At 42.5% G+C, this 17,919-nt stretch overlaps 1 protein-coding gene across 1 annotated transcript in view; it reads left to right on the plus strand.

Annotated features, from left to right (window-relative positions):
• The first annotated feature begins 87 nt into the window (after nt 1-87).
• Nucleotides 88-17,919, plus strand: part of LARGE1 (LARGE xylosyl- and glucuronyltransferase 1) — a 286,503-nt gene continuing 268,671 nt past the window's right edge. The window contains exons 1-2 of the mRNA XM_069807359.1: nt 88-823; nt 2,865-2,951. The gene's annotated coding sequence lies outside the window, so the exon portion shown is untranslated. The remainder of the gene's footprint in view (nt 824-2,864; nt 2,952-17,919) is intronic.

The raw sequence follows: 17,919 nt of genomic DNA on the forward strand, positions 1-17,919 counted from the left end.
GGAGCCGGCGGGGGAAGGCTGGCAGCGGGGAAGGGGCGGGAGGCGAGGAAGGAAGGAAGGAAGGAAGGGGAAGGGGGCAGCCTGGCACTCGGACTCGGAGGCGGCCGCCGGGCACCGGCGCGGAGCGAGCCCCGGCGGAGCGCGGCACCCAGCGGCCACTGAGGCCGGGCCGGCAAGCAGTAGAGCAACGGCCGCGGCGGTGCCCTGACGGGAGCCTTCTCCGTGCCCGGTTCCGCGGTACCGGTGACCTTCCCGGGGCTGCTCGCCGGCCGCCAGGCCGGGGCAGGGCCTCCTCTCCCCGCGGAGAGTGTGCACCAGGCCCCGGGGAGAGGACCGGAGGCCGGGCCGGAATTCCCCGTCGCCCCCCCCCCCCCCCAGCACCGGGTCCTTCTGGCCGCCGGCGGGGCCTGCTCGCCGGCGGGGAGAGAGGGGCGGGGGAAGGCGAGCGGGACGAACGACCGGCCGGGGACCGGGCTGCACCTCAGGGCAGCGCGAAGCAGGGAGCAGGCAGGCCCCGGAGAGGGAGAGCAGGGCGGAGGAGGAAGCAGCAGCCACCTCAGCGGCGCATCCCGGGAAGAGCGGGGACCTCCCCGCCGCCCTCCTCCTCCTCCTCCTCCCACCGTCGGCAGCTCCTCGTCCCGCGGAGAGTGGAGCCGCCGGTGACTCCCCGGCTGGGACCCGCCGGCTGACACCTCCGGAGCGCCGGGCTGCGGGGACGGAGCTGGCTGCCTGGAGCGAAGGAAGGAGAAGGACCGCTTGTCTACGGGGAGAGGCGGGCGCCGAGCGACCGTCCCGGCGGCCCGGGAACCCCCGGGGAAGGTAAGTGCCTCGTCGGGTGGTCTGCCGCTTTTAGAGGCGAGGGACGGGGGGGGGAAGGCAAGGAACAATCGGTGAGTGTCTTCCCTTCCAGCAGCCCGGGGGAGGGGGGGGCAGCCGAGTCCGGTGGGGCTGGGGGGGTTTCTCTCCCGGGTTTGAATCCCCCTCAGCTCTGGAGTTGAGGAGATGCTCAGGCGGAGGCACGCTTGGCGCTCCCCGGGCACAAAGGGGCACATCTCCCCTCCGTCGTCGTCGTCGTTCCCCGTCCCCCCCCCAGCTCCTCCAAGCCGAGGGAGCTTCCCCCGCCTGGCTCGCACTCCCGTTCCCCTCCCGAGCCCGCCCGGGCGCTTGTTTACCCCGCGCCGCGCTCCCCTTCCCTCCGGCCGGGATGCCTTCCCGCTCCGCGGGGGGCTCCAGCCGTGAGGCGGAGGCGAGGTGCGGGGGGCCGGGGCCGCCGTCCCGCCGGGTACCGTCGGCTACGCAGGGGAGTCCGGGAGAGCCGGGGGCTGGTGCCGTGCGGGTGGAAGGGTGTCACGCCGTGGGCCGTGAACGCTTCGCCCCGCGGCGTCTGCCTGCTCCGGGAGGCAGGCTGCCCGAACGGGACCTGCCTGCCGGCTCGGGGGCGAAGCTGGAGTTTGGCCGGGACGCTGAGGCGGGGAGGAGGGTTTCCCCAAGCCCCTCCAGCCTCCCCAGAAAGGCTTCAGCCCAGGTGGCTCTCCCTGTGGGAAGGCTTCTGCGATCCCATCCCAGAATTGTGTCATTTAGATCGTTATTCCCTGCTCACCGGGGGGGGGAAGATAGGAACTTGCGGCCTCTGTGGAGGTGACATGAAGTTTGACAATGCCTTATGTAACACTTTTTGGAGAGATTCCTAGCTCTTCCGCTGTGCCCAGTTTTGTTTTTAGAAAGCAAGTGATTTCTCTTCGCAGAGCATCGGACAGGCGATCTTTATTTGTGTTTTCACCTGGGTACAATATCTTCGGCTTTGTTCAACTCGGAACAGGGGTACTGCTAGACAGCACGTAAAGCCTACTTTTTTCCAACATGCATTTTTTTTTAAACTGAAAACTAGCCTGTGGAGGCATCTGAACAGTTGTTATAAGGTCTTACCTTTTTTTTTTTTTTTGTGCGTATTGTACTTGTTTTTTGTAGCACTCTTAAAATTACTACAGGAAACGTTTTCACAGCTCTGATTGTCATTTATGTATTCTGGAAGGTATCGATGCCAGGATGGAAATGACAATGAATCAAATGTCTTTTAAACATTGTTAGCTTTTTTTATACAATTTCAGCGCTAGAAGGAACAGAAAGCACCGAGCTAAACATAGTACTATGTTAAAACCAGACCTGGCAATTGCCAACAGGTCAGCATATTTTATTTAATGAAATTTTCTGCATACTTATTAATTTTCTTTGAACAACATTTTTTTTTTTAATTGTTCAGAATAGAAACAGCGGGAAATTAGATAAATTGATTGAAAGGTTGCCTAGTTTCCCTGCAGTTTCTGTAAGTGGCTATGTCTTCTATTGAAAAAAAAAAAAAAAGCTAGCTTCATGCAAAAATACAGGGCAGTGATTTGCCACATACTCTTTAGACTCCTACTGCAAAGGTACGCTAGGGGGACTAGTTTGGGTTGGTCCCCCCCCCCCATTCAGTGGTGAAAATGCACAGACTATTGTAATAAGACTTATGAAATGAAGGCTTTTTTTTTCTCACCTTATAGAGCTCCATCATTATACTGTAAGCTTGGGGGAAAAATTGCATGTATAAACTCAGGTGATGAGTTCAGGGCAGGGGGGATCTTTTAACAAAGTCATTCTGCTCCCTGCTGCCAACGGAGATAGGTTATCAAAGGCTAGTTTACTTGTAAGAACAGAACACGTTAAAAAAAAGAAAACAAAAAACCAAAACCCGAACGTCCTCACTGTGTTGCAGTTTTTTAAAATGGAGAAATGACTGAGGTGGAACAGGTATCCCTAAGCTTCTTGAAAACTGCAAATTGCTGATAAGTATTCCAAGTTTGAAATGTGAAATTCTTATTGCTTAGGTGTCCTGTGACGGCCCTTGATCAGCAAGGCTGCAAGTCATGTAGAAGCCGCAGTAACTGCAGAGTCTCTGATGGATAATTGGATTGGTAGGTTGGTTTTGATTTTTTTTTTTGGTCTTTTAATTGCCCGCTGTGGTAGCAGGTTCCTTTTCTCCGCCCTGTTGATGTTTAATTATCACAATTTTTGATTTATGTTGTGTGTTGCATCTTTCCTGTTCAAAGTACATACCCCCTTCTCAGTTGCTGGCAAGGAATGCATAGCTTGGAGGTAGTTGGATGGCAGTATGTAGCAAGATTTTATTTTTTTTAATATCTGAAATATGCATGACAACTTTTTTTTCTTCTCTGTTAGATGACATGAAAAGTTTGTAAGTTTTTTCAGGTCTGGAGAAATAAGCACTGGTTTTCTTTGAAGTAACACTGAAAATAGTATTACTAATATGTTGAATTCCCTGTGCCAGCTATTCAGTCTACAGGAATTCCAAAACACAGTCCTCAGAAAGCCAAAGCGCAGAGCAGTGGTGAATGACTGCGTGTCTGTTGGCAACATTAAGATCTGTCAGAGGCTTGATGTGAAATTTCAGTGTGTAGGATTTAATATTAGCAAAAGTAGTATTCCTTCTGAATGAATTATTTTAGAAAACTGGTAAAACTAGACATCTCCCATGTGCACGTAAATCGCTGAACTGAAGTGTTCTTAAATATAATGATTTTGAAGGAACAATCCTCCAAACTATTACTTGTGTGACTTATTTCTTGCTCAAATGTGTATTTTTTATTTTTTCCTGAAATAAATGATCAGTTGTCAATAGACCCTTACTGGAATACTCTCCTATTTCATCCTCTGTCTGATTTCTTTTTTGTATGTGTGCTTTTATAAGAGCAATCTTAAAAAACCAAACTTGCACATACACAAAACCAACAAAACCCAAGCCATTTTGCCTGATGTTTATAAAGGCTAATAATGGGTAAAATTTATAACCTGACTCCAAAGTCTTTGCAGTATATGCTAAACTTGATCTACATGCAAACTCATACCGACGTTGATGGGAGTGCTTGTCTAGATCCAGAACTCCTGTTCCTTCCCCCCCCCCACCCCGCTTGTATGAAAGCCTGTGTTAATGAGCTCTTGCCAGCCTTGATTGAAGACCTTTCATCATCTGCATTAGAATAAATTAAAAAAATATCCATTTTAAGGATATGAGATTTCTGGTGTATCTATTTTTCCTATAACCAAAGTGTGCCAATAATATTAAGACTTGTGTGAGAAGAGGACATAATGGCCAGTGCAAGTTTACAGTTGGTTATTCTTCATGAGTTTGTCTCCATTCTTTCCAGAGTTAGCTATGTTGGTTATTTGCCTAATTCTATGGCTAAAGAACTTTCTGAAAAGTAGTTTTGTGTAAGGAAACATACACACAGGAGCACATGCACTATTTTTTCTCTGTTGTCTCGGTTTGCCTCATCTTTCTTGTTGTAGGGAATGCTAGCTTTAAAAAACAGTCATTGTTCATTATCCCACACTTGGCGTAATTTAAGAGCTGGAGAGTCAGAAGTACCATCAAGAAAGGTAACTTTACTTTTCCTTTTCTTGCTTTTTCATTGGATCACTAATTTTCTCGTCCTTGTGGTATACCCACTTGAAGATAAGGGTTAAGAAATGAGCTTTGTACCTTGTAGGGATTCATGACTCTCTGTGGTGTCACTTGGCTCAGTATTTGAAGGTCTATCCTGTGTCTTGTCAAAGCTTGTTCAATGCATGGCTGTAGAAGGGGAGTAGCAGATAACGAATTCTATTTTATACGGAGGTTGGTGGCTCAAAAATCAAGGAGAAAATTGCTAGAAAGGATTATCCTGGCCTTGGCACTGACTTTGAAGCAAAACTGCCAAGGCTGGAATCCTTGTTTAAGTGCCATCTGTGTCAGAATTAGAAGCAAACTGTAAAATAGTTCCATTACCTGTTCTAATGTGCAGATCAGACCAGGTCTGATCTAATGATGCATACAGTAGTATCCACATCACTGTTCTTTCCGGGATATAGCTACTATTTTCACAACAATGGAGTTAACTGGGTAGAAGCTACACTTAAAATTGCAAGAAGAACCCCAGCAATGTCTATCCAATGCTATAGCAAAAAGCCGCATGTAAACACATAAGCCTGATGAGGGAGGAAGCTGGAAATCTCAGACAGTGCAGGCAGAATGCAATCTTCCTCACTAACCTCCGCATAAGACAGGTACGCTTGAAAATAGTAGAAGGAAATAGATGACTTTTTAGGGATAGAGTTCCCTGTCCTTATGCCTCTGATCTCTTGACCAGTGCTACGAGGAGATAGATGCCACCACCACTCTACTCTTCTCCCATGCATTTTTGAGTATTGATGAGTCATTTCTGTTATTCCACGTCTATACCAATTTTCTATCCTCAGGGAATCGTTGCGCATGTTGACCCAGACCCTTTGCATGCTGCCTGAGGGGCAGCTAGTCAAGGGTCACATCAATTAACAGTGTCTGGCTTTACTGTTCTACTGTTTTCCCGGGTGTCTGTGAAGATGATAGAAATTTTAACAATTTTTGATCTGCTGTTTGGCAAAACTGCAAGTAGCAGTCCTAACACCAGAACCATAGCTTTCTTAAATCAGAAGGACAACACCCATATCTGTTTGAGCCTGCTTTCACATTCTGGCACTGATACACTTTCACAAGAAAACTTATGTTCAGAAAAAAAATATATCTTTTTAAGCACCCCTCCACTTCCTTCACCAGAAATTTTTTGCTGCTTAAAACTTCCAGGGAAGTTGAGTTGTCATCACTTGCAGCTTTCAATAGTTCCTCTAAAGTTTATCCCAGAATGTAATATTTACAGGCAAAATGCCATCATTTCAGTTTTATCATTAGCTTTTGGATTTTACTTCCTGGTAGGTATTTGACAGCTAAGACTTAGGACTAGGAGAAAACTAGAAAACTATGTCATTGAGCAATCTTCATTTAAATACAGAGAAGAAGAATGAAGGATTTTTGTTTTGAGGAGGAGGAAGAGGAGAGAAAGGGTAGAGAAGTGAAGGGAAGGAATTGTTGAATCTGAGCTAAGTTTATTTTATTTTTTTGAAATATGAAACTCTTTCTTTTCTCACAATTTCCAGATGGACTTTTGTACTTGTTTAGGGACTTGGAAATGAATTTGTCTATTTGGAGAAAAGAATGGTTCTCATCCTGGAATAAAAATTGCTGTTGAATGGTGGAATGGGGGGAGCACAAAGAATCATGAACTGTTCAAATAAGATAAAGTTTCCAGCTGATATTCAGGCTATCCAGCTGATAACCCAGTTCCTCCTGGCTAGGTTTCACTTTCCTCCTCTCTCTGACTCCCCTGCTGTGCCCCTGAACCTCAGTCGCCTCAGTACTAAATTCCCTTGGTGATTGTTTTCCCTTCTGTCTTCAGTTAATACTGCTGCTAATCAATACTGCAAATGGAATTTTATGTTCAGAAACTACTGGACTTCAATGTATGAATCTGCTTGATTCAATATTTTTCAGGCCGAAGGTACTAGAAAGGTACCTACTGGATAGAAATAAGAAATGAAAACCAATCATTCTAGCATTATTAAATCCCCAAATATATGTTCTTCAGATCATGTTGTTCTTAAGAATATTAGCTTTCATTTGTTTTCTAACAGAAGGGAGTCCTAGGCTTCCTGGTTTTTATAGAATATGAACTGACATTAACGATAAGGCTCTGCAAGCAGCAGTTAAATTCTGTATTTCTGTAGTCTCATCTTTTTTCAATCCTAAGACTGGTTCTAGAGTGTGACTCAGATTTAAACACAGGGAGGTTATCATTCATGTTAGACAAGTCTTCTAAGATAAAATATTGGCTGGCATGCTTGAGATTTCTTAAATAAGATAAAGATGGTTCCTACCAGTTTAAAAAGGTACAACTGTCTGTGGTTTTGGATTCTTTAGCGTTGAGTGTACCATACAACTAGATGCTGTTTTATCGAAGCAGAGAATTGCAGCATTGAAGAATGAGCTCCCTGTAAAGGTGGACATTTTCTGTTGTTATTATTGCAATACTTTATAACTTACGTCCTTGATCTTTGTCTTGCAGAGCTCTTTAACATCAGCTACATTTATGAGAAATCTGTTCCTCTTCAGTGACTCTTCCAAGTAGTTGAAATCAGTAGGTGATGATGTCGTAAACAATTTTTTGTACTAGGAAAGTTGCATGTTGGCATTAACTTCCACAAAGCAAAAAATGATCAGTTTAAAGAGATGGTAGAGGCTTTTAGTTTGGGATGTCTTCCTTCACTGAGATTTATGTTGACAAAATGCAGGATGCTACAAATGGAGAAAGCGGGGGGGGGGGCAGGAAATCAGTACTGGTATTAAGTCCACTGGAAGATGGGACCTGCTAGTGGCTAAACCAAACCATTTGGTGATGGGTAGGAAAGGGAGGCTTTTGTACTTGATGTTGTTGATTTTATACCAAGTTTTTCAGACTACTGTCCAGAATGCAAACCAATAATTTGGTCTGTACTATTACCTCGGAGAGCAACAATAAAATGTACAAGCTGAGAACATTTGAGATGCAGCTGTCTTCAACTTATTGTCCAGCAATTGTCTTGCAGTTTAGATGCCTTTGAGAAGGAAGCAGTGTGTATGAGAATAAATTCACATCCTTCCATAGCTGCTCTCAGACCTCAGGTGTAAAGAGGAGAGTATACCAACAGTGGCTTAAGTGACTACATTTCCTTCCAAATATTGCAGTCTGCCTCCCTTTTCTCTTGTTCTCGCTATAACGATAGTGCAGCTTAAAGGCTGCTGGATTAAAATAGTGGCTTCTAGCAAACTTCTGGGGTCATTCGAACTCACATTGTTTAGATTAGCGATGCAGATCCTTCATCATTGGAACACCTCCTTTCCATATGAAGGCATTCCTTTGGGAATGATTCGTCCGTGGCCAAAATCAGATCACTTTCCAGCTGGTTTGGACAGTGGAGAGCCATGCACAGTACTGCCTTCTTGGCATCTTGGAATTTACATCTCTATTGTTGGTACCCAGAGCCTTGCTCCTTGCTTTTGCATGCCCTGCTGGGGCAGTTGGACGTAAAATCTCAACTTGTTCGTACTGCTAGTGGCCACTGCTCTCTCGCCAGTGCTCATACCTGGCACCTGAGGTATATCAAACCGCATCATATACTGGTAACATCTGAAATACTGTTTAGTAAGCTTAGATCTTGATTTATGTTACAATCGCAATGTGAATAACTGTGCACAGTTGGTGAATGGGCTGAGAAGAAAGATGTTCCTAACATTTTTTTCTTCATCAATATGAGCAAAAATAGTAATATTGTGCCACTAGTATGCAAGGAACTGAAATTGATGACAGTATTTTTCATATGCAGAATAGCTTTGCCAATTCTCTAGTCTTAGGCATGTTATGGAAATAAATCCATAGGTTCTCGAATGCTTTACAGAGCAGGTTAGAGTGAGGAAAATGACACTGTAGAAAGATAAACTGATGCACTGTAGGTGAGGTGATTTGAGCAAAGTTGCCCAAGTGGTTAGTCAAAAAGCAAAGAGCAGAACTCTGGTGTGGTTGGTTTGTTTGTTTGTTTTTTGTTTTTTTTTTAATGTGGTTTTGGTTTTTTTTTTTAATGTCTGGGTTGTTTTTTTTTTTTTTTGAAAGAGTCATTGCCATGTGCTTTAAGCATGTGAAAACACCACTGTCTTTAGCAAGAACTATTGCTTAATGTCGTTGTGCCTTATATGATAAAATCAAGTCCCTGATGATACTTGGCATATAACAATTATTTTAATATAAATATACAGAATCTATGTGCATCTTCAAACAAACAAACAAAGTTGGTTGACAACTGGATAAATGGCAAAATAAACCCATCATAGTAGAATTTACAGATACTCTTTGTGCATTTAGAGGCAGTGCTGTGACCAATGGAAGAAAGGACTGTGTTTTACTGCTCAAAACCAGAAAATAGTACAATTAAAGAGGAAGGAAATAGGAGAATGCTTGAAGGAATAAATAAATATATCTTGGTCTTTAAAGTTTGTAGATTAGTGCTCTTTAAGTATATAGAGTTTTATCTATGTCCAGGTAGTGCTAACAGCCTGGAGAGGGAAACTGGCACAGGCCACTGCCATTTAGCTGAAGTCACCGTAAATGAACATTAAGGAGACCAGAGTCTCCACTGAATTATTGACATGCTAACTGGGTTAAAAATGTGGCGCTTTTATTGATGACATTGTTTTATATCTGTTTTGACCAGTGATAAGCAGGGGCAGGCACAGTATCTATCTGAATAGAAAGCTACTGCCATGCTTGTATGGCATGTATCCCACTGTGCTGCTGGGCAGATTTGTTAAGGGTGAAGGGGTGGAGAGAAATGAAGAAGAGAGAGAAACAGCAGTGAGATAAATCCATATTTAACACGTGTCTGAAGGTGATGTAGCATGATACAGAACAAATTTTTCAGATGTCCTTCTTTTTGTCTTAAAGCTCTTCAAATTTTTCATGGGTGAGGTTCCTCCCTTTCTGTTCTCAGACTACAAAATATTGTTTTATACATCGGTAATAAAGATTTCTGGACCTGCAGTTAGTATCAAGAATTTTCTGAAATAATTAATTTTGCAGTATATATTATTTTCTGTATTTGGGGTTTGTTCCTCAGTTTCATTTGTCCTGCAACTGGGCATTGGTATATTGAGAAAGGCTGAAGTTTGATTTTTTTAAAGTTTTTTTTTTTCTTCTTTCTTTTCCCTTTCTCCTAGGCTTTCATATTTTAAGTATGCTATACATGATGGTAATATAATTTGGGAAAACATCTTGACTTTCCTGGAATCGCAAATGTAGTATAGAAAGCAGTTACTTATTCATGTTACTAAAATGCCTAGAGGCCTTGGTTGAGAGAGGGCTCCCTTCATGCTGGGTGAAGCACAAATACGCAGACTCTGTGTGTACCTTAGGGGTACTTTATGGAAGAGGAAGGCTGGTATAAAACGGCAATATAAACACTGGTGTGTGGCTGGAAGTTTTCTGACACAGCAGTGCTTTCAGAGAATCACAGAATGGTTGAGGTTGGAAGGGAGGTCATCTGGTCCACACCCCTTGCTCAAGCAGGGCCACCTAGAGCAGGTTCTGCAAGACAATGTCCTGATGGCTTTTGAGTATCTCCGAAGAGGGAAACTCCACCTCGTGCCATTGCTCAGTCACCCTCCCAGTATTTAGTTTGTGCCCAATTGCCTCTTTTCCTGTCACTGAACGCCACTGAGAAGGATCTGGCTTCATCTTTACACCCTCCTTTCAGATACTTATTTTTGACATTCCTCACCAGTTTCAGCTCCAGGTGGGCTCTGGCTTTTTTGACTGCATTCAGCATGCTCATGCAGCATCTCTGCATTCCTCCCAGGTTACCTGTCCCTGCTTCTACCTTTTGTATACTTTTTGCCAGGATCATCTTGTTCATCCATGTAGGCCTCCTGGCATTTTTGGCTGACATCCTGCTTGTTGGGACGAACGGTTCTTGAGCTTGGAGGATTTGATCCTTGAGTATCAACCAGCTTCCTCGGACCCCTCTTCCCTCCAGGCCCTATCCCATGGGACTCTTCCCTGAAGAGACAAAAGTCAGCTATCCTGAAATCCAGGGCTGTAATCTTGTTTTTTGCCCTGCTCCCTCCTCTCAGGATCCTGAATGCCACCATGGTCACTGCAGCTTAAGGCTGCCTTTGACCCTCATGTCCCCAAGGAGACCTTCCTTGTTTGTAAGTATAAAGTTCAGCACAGCATCTGTCATTGTTGGCTCCTCCATCACTTGGCTCAGGAATTTGTCATCAGTACTCTCCAGGAAGCATCCTGGATTGCTTATCCCTGGCTGTGTTGTCCTTCCTGCAGATACCAGGGTGGTTTAAGTCCCCCGTGAGGACCAGGACCTGTGAACGTGAGGTTGCTTCTACCTGTCTGTAGAGGGTCTTATCCCCTCGTTCCTCCTGGTCAGCTGGCCTACAGCAGATGCCCACTACAGTGTCACCCCATAGTGGTCTGCTCTTTAATCCTTACCCATAAGCTCTCACTTAGCTCATCATCCATGCCCAGGCAAAGCTCCATGCGTTCCAGCTGCTCTGTCACATAAAGGACAACTGCATCTCCTTGTCTTTCTGACATGTCCTTCCTAAAGAGCCTGTATCCCTCCATTGCAACACTCTAGTCATGCCTCCGTCATCCCAACAAGATCACAGCCATAAAACTGCACACAGATTTCTTTATTCCTTGCGTTGATTTTCTTCGTGTTTATTCATGCAAAAAAAAAAATTTCCACAAATGATGGAAGCAATTCAGATAAAAGCACTTTTTTTGCCAATATAACTGTGACTACTGTGGCAGCTTCTGCTAGCCAAGTTACGTCAATCAACAGTCACTCTTCACACCATCAACCAACATAGCTGGGGTGTCAGAAATTCCCAAAGCGAGAAACCATGCCTGCCCAAAAGAGCTTACAAAATACAGAAGTAAGAGTGTGCTGAAGTGTTTGAAAACTGATAGTTTGTACTTTCTTTTTTTAAATTTTTTTTAGATTGCACTTTTCATCTCAATAATTTGTCATTTGAGTAATACTGGCTTATTTATTGATTTTTTTGTTGTTGTTGTTAAAATGTCTTTGGAAAAAATAAAATCTGTATTCCTCTGTTGCGATCCACTGGAAGCAGAAACTTGGGACAGTTTTGAAAAAAATTCACTGTTGTTCTGGGACACAACTTGTTTTCTCTGTCAGGTTACATTGTTTTTTAATTGATGTGGTATTTTAAGTACATTTTTATATTTGACTTGAAAGTGCTAAAGTAAAATCTTAACAGCAGTATATAACACCAATTTTTTTGACTAACCAAACAGAAACCTTTAGCAGGATGGAGACAGATCCCACTGCACCTGCCATGTGGTTGTAATTTATGGAGGTGAAATGCATCTAACGTGGCAGGAACCAAGTCATTCATCACAGATAGCAAGAAATCCAAGTTCTGTTGTGGTTTTGTGTCTTTTTCTTTACCTGTGTTCACCATGGATATCTGAGTTTGTGACACAACTTTTTTGATCAGCAAGAACTCATTCTATTTGGTCTGGTTTGAGTCAGGTACAGCTGTCATTTTTAGGACTTAGTATCTTCGATTAATCAGAGCAAAATGGAATTTCTGGTGAAGTTTTAGTGGATTGAGCACTGGTATTCTAGCGGGCCAGAGATAACATTATTGAGTGAGAAGCATTTTCAGGAGCTGTTTGTAATGCTGACTTCAATCTCTGTAGTGAGAAATCGGTCTCTAATTGTTCATGTTGTCTCAGGTCCATTTTTGAATCCTCTCTGCTTTTACCAAGGAGATTGTTAGATGATACCCTCTAATGTTTTCAGTTAGATATTCCTTCAAATGTCATCCTGGCAGCCAACTTCCATGCTTTTTTTGCTGTCTGTCTGAGTTGACTGTGGTAACCCAGTGCAAATTCCCACTAGTAACCAAGCCTGCTAAACTAGGCTGAACAATGGGAGGACATGAAATCTGTGCTCCTTGCTCTTAACTAGCTTCTATTCCTTTCTCTATCAAGTTCAAGTCCCTAATTTTTCAAGGCCCTACTCAAAACCCTAGTGGGAGAGTTTCTGCCAGGTTCTCAGGGCTTCAAGCTGGGCCCTTAATGAGCTGAACATTAAATAAAGAAGTGAAAAACTTTGCCATTCTTGCTTTACTTTTACTATGAGCTCTCTTGCTGAAATCAGTGCTGCTAAATAGTGGAGTGAGTGAGGTACTAACCAATAGAGATGAGGATCTGTTAGAGCTGTGCTCTTGGAGAGTGGTTCTTCATCCATCAGTTACCAGTGTATGCTGTGACAGAATATTGGCAAGGATACAGTGATGCTTCTGGATGGCATGGAGGTTGATCTACGTTAGTAGTATTAGATACCCGCAATGAACATGAATGTAGCAGATAATGCTTTGTGATGAATCTTTTTGTGTCTTTCCTGTTAGCTGTGCTTGAAGAGCCACAAAGCACCCTAAAAAAAGAAAACAGAATTCAGCAGGGCATGTAATGGACTGTTCTGGTTTAACCCCAGCTGGCAACTAAGCCCCACACAGCCACTGGCTCACTCCCCCCCCCGGTGGAATGGGGGAGAGAATCAGAAGAGTAAAAGTGAGAAAACTCATGGGTTGAGATAAAGACAGTTTAATAGCTAAAGCAAAAGCTGCACACACAAGCAAAGCAAACCAAGGAATTCATTCCCCACTTCCCACGGGCAGGCAGGTGTTCAGCCATCTCCAGGAAGGGAGGGCTCCATCACATGTAACCATTACTTGGGAGGACAAATGCCATCACTCCAAACATCCCCCCCTTACTTCTTCTTCCCCCAGCTTTATATACTGAGCACGATGTCATATGGCATCAAATCTCCCTTGGGTCAGTTGGGGTCAGCTGTCCCGGCTGTGTCCCCTCCCGACTCCTTGTGCCCCCCCAGCCTGCTCGCTGGTGGGGTGGGGGGAGAACTAGAAAAGCCCTTGGCTCTGTGTAAGCACTGCTCAGCAGGAACGAAAACATCCCTCTGTTATCAACACTGTTTCCAGCACAAATCCAAACCACAGCCCCATACTAGCTACTGTGAAGAAATTTAACTCTATCCCAGCCAAAACCAGCACATGGACAAACTTAAACAAATTGCAGCTTTGTATCTAGCATCTTGACTGTGCTGGGCATATGTGCCTTTGGAAATGCAGTAATGGGAACTCCAAAGGAAAAACATTTTGTTGTCAATAAGGATATAAAAGTTTTTCTTACGGTGGTATAAAATAAAAAAAACCTTTGCAGTCTTAATTTAAGAAAAGCAACCAGAATTTCAGTTGGAAAAGTATTAGTGTTGAAAGTAACCCAGGTTTACCAGGATCTCTCAATACACAGTAATGTAGTATTCCTTTGCTGTTGTAGTACTGCAGAACCTGTTTTGATGCGTCACTAAGATGGGAATGAAACCACAGTATACAAAACCGAAGTATCAGCCAGTCACCCATCCATTTTGCTACAAAATTCTGCATCCTCTTTTCTTACTTCCTTCCACTGAAACAATGACTCCTTTATGTCTTGGCACGTTAATATTTGCAAAGTGTTTTTGAAAGATGAAATGCACCAGAAAGGTGCTAAGTATTCTTGCTTTCATTTAGAACTAATTTTCATTCAAGATGTTCTTGTTATGGCTTATACTTGGTGTGAAAACTGGAGGGGATGCTGTGATTTTAAGAATTTTGGGCTTACTTGTTTTGCTGGCAGAACACAAATATAGATATGCGAAGTTTTGCTCTAATTCTGTGGCTCAGGAGTAGCTTTTTGATGCAGATGAGGATCTGTATCCTAGAAGCTGCTTTGCTAAGGGCTGGTATAGAATTGTATCTGAGATTACTTGTTATATCTACAATGCAGATTGGGATGTGCTCAGTGCATTTAATTAATCTCTCTAAGCACCACTGAATGTCCAAGGTGCTGTCATAGTGTAGGGTTTTTTCGTTCCTCTCTCTGCATGTCTGTAGCTAACAAGTAGACTGAAGTTTTGGATTCTTAGATATTTATTTATTTAAACACACTGAATATTGAAATAAAGGAGAAATTCTTGATCCAGGCTTGGCACAGTTAGTGCAAAACGTCTTGCCATTGTTAAACTACAGATGGGAGGAGGAAGTTCTGCAAGAACCTAATTGAAACCGACATGTCTAACTGTCTGTCCCATGTTTATATGTAATAAACCAAAAATTAGTGGCTGCTCTGGATCTATTAGGAAAAACTTTCTTTGAGGTGAAGATAAGTATGGAATGTTACATAGTCAAAATTCTCATCTTTAAGGTCATAACTCCTATGAAATTATTTAGACTAAAAGTGGTGATCTGTAGACAATTTCTAAGGTTCTTAGTTCTTGATTGACTAGGAAACGCAGACTCATACCTGTTATTTTTCCGTCTGCATGTGCTTCTGTAAAACATTCAGAGGTTCACAAACTGAAACCACTGATTTGAAATAAAGTGTAAACTGATTCAGGTCTAATTTCTCTAAATACAACTTAGGAAATTGTATTAGGCATATTGCAGAGCCATTGAGGCTTGCTTGAACTATATAGGAATGTAATGGCATGACGCCTGTTGACTTGAATTTTGGAACAGGACTTGAATACATGATCATAAAAAGCTCCAAGAACTGTTTTCTTTGGCTCTGAGTGGTATTCATTACCTCTTAAGTTTTGCCTTCAATAGTTGTCTTTATTCAAGTGCATATTTACTTACCATAAGTGATGGCTTACTTCACAGGGCAAATGAAAGACTTAGATGGTATTATATCTCCACACGTCTTTTCAGTATTATGGGAACTTTCATGTCATAAGAAGCACAGTTCCCCCTGTACAAATGTGAAATTGTGTTCTAAATGAGATCTCTTAATTACTGCTCAGCTTTGCTAAGCTTTTTACTTGAGTCAGCAACTGCCTTGCTGGAAAGTACAGTAATTTTGAAGCAGAAATTTAGGACTAAAGATTTTAAACGAATTTCTTTCTTCCCCATCATTAAGAGAATAGTGGCTTAGCAGTCAGGAAGAAGAGCATTCTGGTTTTATAAACGGTATTCAAGTTCTTGTATTAGTAGATTAGAAGAGCATGTTCATGTTTCTCCTCCACCTCCTCACTGGCTCTCTCATTTCTGGTTTTGCTTCTCGTCTTTGGGCCTCACCTTTTACTTTGGAGCTGCATTTTTTTACTAATCAAGTTTTGATCCACATTTTGGATCAAATGTGTGTCTCTGGGAAAGAGGGGTTGCCTTGAGACCAAAAGATTGCAGTTGCTCACTGAAAAAACAAAAAAAAAAAAAAAAAAAAAAAAAGGTTGGTGGTAAGCTAGGTGTTTAGGGTTTTTTTTGTTATTTATGCATGAAAGTGTATTCTGAAAAGTGTTCTTAGAAATTGAGAAGCGTGTGTGTGTCTGTAGTGATGTCTGTAATTTCAGCAGGGGTGAGGTGGCATGAAGACCTATATAAGATTTGTGGGCTACTTGGTGAAATCTTTTAATTGTCTGCACAAAGCATCAGTTTCTCATTTTATCTGGAGTCCAGGTTAAAATCCTAATTTGTATTATGTATAAATTGAGCAATTTTCCTTAACTCTTGTTTTCATTTTGAGTTCAACTGTGAGATGTTTACATGCTGTAGTCTCTAGGGAATGTTCTGAATATTGTCAGTGAAATCGGTGGTGTTTTATGAGAGTGATTACTCCCTTGTTGTATCCCCAAATGTGTGGTGACCGCTGATTGCTATACTTGCCCTGTCTTCTCTATGCTTCAGCTATATTTCCCTCTTTTAGCCACTTGTTTTCCGTAATTGTACCTTTGGATTGTGTGAGTACCTTGGGACAGGCATAGTTACTTCGTTAAGTATTTGCACCACGGCTAGCGCAGCAAAACCATGGGTCTTTGGTGGAGGCTGGCAACCACAGTCCATAATGCCCAGTATAGTGCTCAATAATTAAAGCATTACACAGTTGGACAAGGCTGGCAGGACTCATTAAAAACACACTCTTATCCTAAGGTTACTGAGTGTACCTTTAAAGCATACCCTGGATTCTCTCTTAACAAGTGAGAGGGTTTTTCTGTTTGCCATTTGTAACGACAGGGGACTCTAGTCTTCAGATAGCACTGGTAATAATAGCTACAATATTAAAACAAAGATGGAGGTACTAAAAGTAAAGAGGGAGGATGCAAAAACCATTCAGTAATCCTCTGGGATAATGGCCTTAAGCCACGTTCTTGTGATTTATGCACTTGTTTTTATTCTTCCTCTTCGACAGAAAGCTTTGTCACTGAAGAGATTTGCTAATAGCCTCTTCAGTATGATTGTAGTCTCTTGTAGTCATGTAATAAAACAAATAATTTTGGACCATTTATGGGTTTAGTCATTCTTGCTGTATGTGTTTACCTCTGATTTCACCTTTAATAGCTTAGATGGAGCTAGATAAGGACTTTCTGTTCCCTCAGTTCTGTCCCATGGTGATAGTACATAGAAGTGTCTTCCATTTTGTGCTTTGATATACTGGAACACTAGTAAGATACGCATGTACTGTACCTGCAGTGTATATATGTGTCATTGGCATATGTGAACATAGGTTGGTAGAATTTGCAACTTTGTGTACTTTCAACAAATATTGCAACCAGTAAAGGCCTATATTAAGAGGAGCAATCTAAAGCAGAGGAAAAAATTGGAAAAATAGAATTTATTTCTTTAACTTGCAAGCTTTACTGTAGCCTCAGTTTTACAGTAATAAATGCTGCAGTGATAGAATCTGTAAAGGATGGAATTGAGTTTCAGATCTTAGACAGCTAGCTTATTCCAAGAGCCATGCACTCAAATAGCTGAAGAGAGCATACGTGGAAGAAAGGTAACATGCTGGAGCAGGGAACTAAGAAATTGTTGATCTATTTTGGTGTTTTCGAGGTGGAAAATCTGTCTGAGAGGAATTTTTCTGGAAGGGAATTTCTGGAGAGAAATACAAATAGTGCTTTTACCTTGCTGCTTCTGTGACTGTGCATCTTCTCACTCCATTAAAACATTACCTCTGTTTTTTTATCCGTAACCTTGTAATGAAAAAAGTTGTTCTAGAGCTAGTCTTTTATGCCCTCTAAACTGAGTTGGCTTTCCTGCTGTGACTTCAGTAATGCATCATTTCATAAGTTCAGAGGATTTAATGCATTTCGGGTGAATTTGTGAGCTGCTGTTAGATGGTTAAAAGGAAAACAGCTATAATGGATTGGATGCAAAGCTTCTTCCCCAGCTTCTTTCCCATCCCGCCCACTAACATGCAGAAGCATCTGTCTCTCATCTCCTCTTTGCCTGGTGCTATGTGTGAGTGCATTTTGACAAACCTTTTATGAACAGAGATCTTTGGAAAACCTATGAGACAAAATAACAGTGGTGAGAAACACAAGTAGTTCTGTCTTACTAGATAGCTACTTGTGCAATAGAGGGTGATGCTACAGCAAATAAAA

Source organism: Haliaeetus albicilla, chromosome 19, assembly GCF_947461875.1.
Source record: "Haliaeetus albicilla chromosome 19, bHalAlb1.1, whole genome shotgun sequence".
NCBI classification, from domain to species: domain Eukaryota; kingdom Metazoa; phylum Chordata; class Aves; order Accipitriformes; family Accipitridae; genus Haliaeetus; species Haliaeetus albicilla.